The 5945-nt window shown below is 39.5% G+C and overlaps 1 pseudogene; it reads right to left on the reverse strand.

Moving 5' to 3' along the window:
* Nucleotides 1–4279: 4279 nt before the first annotated feature.
* Nucleotides 4280–5242, reverse strand: LOC122678618 (annotated as a pseudogene).
* Nucleotides 5243–5945: the final 703 nt, after the last annotated feature.

Consider the following 5945-nt stretch of genomic DNA (forward strand, 5'->3'; position numbering starts at 1 on the left):
GGCCATATGCATTTATTCATGTACCTAAGAATTTATACATGCATGTATGTGTATATAAAAGAGTTCCATGAATATTTGATATGGTTATTTGCCCATATAAAATCATTTGAATTAATTTTTAATTATATCTACACACATGTGTGTGTATGTGTGTGTGTGTGTAAGTGTAGAGAACGTGATTCAAAGTGTTATGATAGGGCTTCCCAGGTGGCTCAGTGGTAAAGAATCGCCTGCCAGTGCAGGAGATGTGGATTCAATCCCTGATCCGGGATGATCCCACATGCAGTGGAGCAACTAAGCCTGTGCTCCATAGCAAGAGAAGCCGCCAAAGTGAGAAGCCCACTCACTGAAACTAGAAAGTAGCCCCTGCTTGCCACAACTAGAGACAAGTCTATGCAGCAATGAAGGCCCAGCACAACCATAAATAAATTACTTTTTAAAAAGTGTTATGGTGGCTTTGGTATAATAAAACATGATGAATGACACCTATTATACCTTTCTTGCCAGTTATTTCCTAAAATAAAAGAGTAATTGGGATTCATTGAAATTAAAAAGAATTTCTATGAATTGAATGACAATTATGAAAGTCATTATTATGAAAGTGAAAGTAAAAATAAAAGTGAAAGTGAAAATAAAGCAATACCTGAGAGAAGATAAATACAGTTCATACATGTGATAAGATATATGTAGGGTATAAAAAGATGTCCTTTAAATAAATAACAAAATGTCAAATAGTAAATTTATAATTAGGCAAAAGAGTTAAACTGTCCTTTCATAAAAGATTTCAAAATAGTAAGCAAATTAGTATGCATTTAACATTATTAGGAGAATACAATTTAAATCAGTATGAGATAATTTTATATACATATCATAATTGGTCATTTGCACACTTAAATTATTTATTATTTTTATTTAATTATAATTGATTATACCATATTTACTTTGCCAAAAAAGGTCCGTATAGTCAAAGCTATGGTTTTCCCAGTAGTCATGTATGGATATGAGAGTTGGACCGTAAACAAGGCTGAGCACTGAAGAAATGGTGCTTTTGAACTGTGATGTTAGAGAATTCTCTTGAGAGCCCCTTGGACTACACGGAGATCAAACCAGTCAATCCTAAAGGGAATCAATCCTGAATATTCATTGGAAGGACTGATGCTGATGCTGAAGCTCCAATACTTTGGCCACTTGATGCTACGAGCCGACTCATTTGAAAAGACCCTGATGCTGGGAACGATTGAAGGCAGGAGGAGAAGGGGACGACAGAGGATGAGATAGTTGGATGGCATCATTGACTCAATGGACATGGGTTTGAGCAAACTCCAGGAGATGGTAAAGAACAGGAAGCCTGGCATGCTGCTGTCCACGGGGTAACAAAGAGTCGGACATGACTGAGCGACTGAACAACAACATACCATATTGTATTAGTTTCATGTGTACAATACAATGACTTTACATTTGTATACATTGTGAAATGATCACAATAATAAGTCTAGTAGTCATCTGTCTCCATAAAAGTTAATAAAATAACGTTGACTGTATCTCCTATGCTGTGCATTACATATCCATGATATTTATTCTGTAACTGGAAGTTTGTGCCTCTTGATTCCCTTCACCCATTTCACCCCTCTCAACCCCTCTTTCCTCTGGTAACCACAAATTTGTTCTCTGTATTTATGAGTCTGAGTTTTGTTTTGTTTGTCTTGTTTTTTAGATTACACATGTAAGTGAAGTCATGTGGAACTCTTGGGCATTGTTGGTGGAATATGAATTGGTGTAACTACTATGGAAACCAGTATGGAGTTTCCTCAAAAATTAATAATAGAACTATCATATACTCCAGAAATTCCACATCTGGGTATCTGTCCCAAGAAAATGCAAACACTGCCTTGAAAAGATATTTTCACCCTTATGTTCATTGCAGCACTATGTACAAGAGCCAAGATGTGGAAACAATCTCAATGTCCATCAATAGTTGAATAGATAAAGATGTTGTTTAGGGTTGCTTGAAGGACTGGATTCAGACTGCAGAGTAGGGAAATGCTGAGCTCACTTTCTCACATGGACATGTCAAAACTACAACTACATATAAAACAACCTGAGAACTATCTCTGAGAACAACGTGAAGACTAGCAGAACAGGAAGCCCAGCTGAGGAACTGGGCTTCCCTGATGGCTCAGATGGTGAAGAATCTACCTGCAATTCAGGAGACTCAGGTTTGATCCCTGGGTCAAGAAGATCCCCTGGAGAAAGAGAATAGCTACACAATCTGGTATTCTGTCCTGGAGAATCCCATGGACAGAGGAGTCTGGAAGGTTACAGTCCATAGGGTCACAAAGAGTCGGACACAGCTGAAGCAACTTAGCATGCATGCCTACACAGCAGAATGAAAACTCTTCATAGACTTTTGAAAAATATTTTTTTTCATTAAAAATTGAAGCATACTAGTATTAGAGGATCAAATGATTATGTTCTAATTACAGTGAAAATTAAGTGAAATGCAACTTCAAATAATTTAATGTATGCATTCTGATTCCACTGGCAAAAGAGTAATATCTCACTATACAGAAAGGAATATGTGGTAGTTGCTGTGATTGACAAGCTCCTAGACCAGTAAGTATAATCAAATGTGAATAAAAAGCTTAAAGGCAACAAAGTTTCTAAAAATACACTTAAATATATCATGTCATAATATCCGCTTACTGTTAAGCACTTTTTAGAATATAGTCTTTAGGAGAAAATGCAGTTGGTTAATAATTTTGAGTAATTGGTTAATAATTTTTAAAATTATTTATGCAAAGGAGATATACATAACATGATAAAATATGTCTACATGAAATATGCATTATGCTTGCATAATAATATGCATGATTATTTCTATCATGATAGAAATTTGTTATTAGAAAAGAGGACATTTAATGTTTCCTGAGTAAATTGTTATTGATAAAGGTAGATAGTTAGCAAGATGCTGGGAAAGTTCTGCAGAAAGTAGAGAACAGAACTGGATGAAGAGGAACTGGGTGCACAAAAGGAAGATGGGTAAGACCATCTATGTTGTTTGGTTTTTAAATTCTGCCCAGAACCCACACTGTCTTCCCATATTTTAAAGAGCTATTGTCAGACTTCCTGGTGGTCCAGCAGTTAACTCTGAGCTCACAATGCAGAGGACACAGGTTCCATCCCTGGTTGGGGAAGTGAGATCCCATATGCCACAGAGCATGGCCCCAAACCCCCACAAACTTATTGTTGATCCCTCTTATCCTGTCCTGGGACTCACTTGCTTACTGCGGAGTTTTGAGGAGAAAACCTGACTTTCACCTGCAGGACCATGAAGGTGCTGCTTCAGTGACTGTCTTGAAACAAACCACAGCTTAAGTCACCAGCAGTTCTGAATTGTACCAGTGGATTTGTTTTCCTTTTTCCATCTTCCCAAAAGAGTCCTTGTCTTTAGGGATGTGTGCCCCAGGCAGTGTCTGGAAAAGGGAATGATCAGGACTCCTGTGCAGCTTGAGATGTGGCATTCTCCATAGACCAGTGCTGGCAAGACATAGCAAGGTTCTTGGAAGGTTTCTGTGAGCCTGGCCTCTGTCCTAATACAGGAACTCATGGTCTCCAGAGCCTGTACCTCCTTCCTTTTGCTTGTCTCCAAGGGTCACTCCAGTTGATGCTCATTTTTCTCTTACTTCCTGGTCCCCAAATCTATGATTCTTTTTACCCAATATCTGAATACTCTCTTAATAGTGAAGTTACAGCTTTCACTACCTTCCCTAAGTTCAATTAAAAGTAATAATTTAAGATACAAGTATTTTACCTTGTAAGTAGACCAAAGTGATTATTGTGAAGTGCTGAGAATGATGAGGGTTTCCCAGGTGGCTCTGAGATAAGGAATCCATCTGCCACTTCAGGAGACACAGGGAGATGCGGGTTTGATCCCTGGGTCAGGAAGATCCCCTGGAGTAGGAAATGCAACCTGCTCCAGTATTATTGCCTGGAAAATTCCATGCACAGAGGAGCCTGGAGCTGTAATTCAGAGGGTCGCAGAGTCAGACACGACTAAGCAACTGAGCACACAAGAAAATGAAGAATTAATACTTTCATGACCACATTATCTGGATTCAGATGGTTATTTAACCCATAGTTTTCCCTCTGTTTTGCCTAAGCAAACACTTTCCTACTATCTTTGTATTCATTTCTTATGCACTGCTAATTTACCTTTGCCATCTGACACTGTAGAGCCAGAAAGTTTTCTTAATGTGAACTTTCACAGTGTCATATTATTCTAATTCCCCATTTTCCTCTGGCTTTTTTTTCTCCCCCATCTGGAACATAGCAAGTACATAATCAGTGTTCTTCTCACAGCTGCCTTTAACTTCTTGTTCCTCAGGCTGTAGATGAGAGATTCCCCATGGGACTGACCACACCATATTGATCAGCTCCAGAGGGGATCCTGTAGTTGGTGTGAGATAGCAGAGGAAAGCAGATACGTAGAAGAAGCTCACCACAACGACATGGGAGGAGCAGGTGGAGAAGGCCTTCCTTCAGCCTGGGGTGGAGCTGATGCTCAGAATGGTGGAGACAATATAAGCACAGGAAAAGACGATTGGGAGGAGGGTCCCAAACCCAGGCATCAGGCTGGCACACAGCAGGACTGAGGCTGATGGAGACATCAAAGCAGGACAGAGGGAAGAGAGAGGGCACCTCACAGCTGTAGTGGCTAATGGTATGGTTCTCACAGAAGTCCAGGTTGGCAGCTAGGAGGATATTGGTAACAGCATTCAAGAAACCCAAGCCCCATGAGCCCCACACAAGCTGCACACACAGCTGTTTCTTTATCATCTGTCTGTAGAGCAGAGGGTGGCAGATGGTGGCATAGAGGTCCTAGGCCATCACTGAGAGCAGACAGGCTTCAGTCCCTGCAGTGATAAACACAAAGAAGCCTTGAGGCAGGCAGCCCCTTACTGAGATGGTTTTTGTCTCAGACAGGGGTTCCTTCAGCATCTTGGGCACAGTGACTGAAGATAAACAAAGATCCAGGAGACAGAGAGAGATGACTCAGGAAGAAGAACATGGGCGTGTGAAGGTGAGAATCAGCCCTGATCACCAGCAGCAGCATCAGGTTCCCCATTAGTGTCAGGAGGTAAATCTCTAGGAACAACACAAAGAGCAGAGCCTGGATGTGTGGGTCAGTAGACAGCCCGAGGAGGAGGAATTGAGTGGTGATGCTGTGGTTCCCCAAAGTCATTGACAAAGGCTGTTTCCTAAATGTTATTCAAAAAATCATATCACTGATGTTTTCTTTATCCTTCAGTTTTTCACATTGTGTTGATTTTCTTTTATTATACTGTCAATCAGCAAATAAATATTTATGTTCTAAACTAAGCCACATATTATATCAGTCACTTTAAATATGATGAAGAACTAAGCATGGTCTCGCTCATTTTAAAGATCACACTTCTGTGAGATACATATATGAATACAGGTTATTAGAAACCATTATGATTAGTGCAGTGGGAGCCCTAGAGGTGACTTTTGAAAGAGCTGTGCACGAATTAATACTGAGGTCTTTGAGAAAAGATTTAGAGAAAGAGTAAGCTTTCTCTAGAGAGACATGCAGATTGAGAGAACAGTGATTGAGAAAGCAGCAGATTGAGAATCAGAGGTGAAGATAGGAAATAAGATCATTCTTTATAGCTGGACTGCGGAGTATGAATGAGCAGCATAGTGTAGTACTTACGGGTAAGCATCGGTATAGGTTCAAATCTCAGCTCCACTACCAGTTCCCTCTGAAACCTTGTACAAATGATTTAACTGTATCTCAGTTTTCTTGCCTATGTGGAATAACTATCTCAATCTCATAAGCTTTCTGTAAGAATAAAATATATTTATATGTAAAGTATTTAGAGAAATGCTATATAACACTCACCTATTATGATTATTATTTTCAT

Source organism: Cervus elaphus, chromosome 3 (assembly GCF_910594005.1).
Source record: "Cervus elaphus chromosome 3, mCerEla1.1, whole genome shotgun sequence".
NCBI lineage: Eukaryota > Metazoa > Chordata > Mammalia > Artiodactyla > Cervidae > Cervus > Cervus elaphus.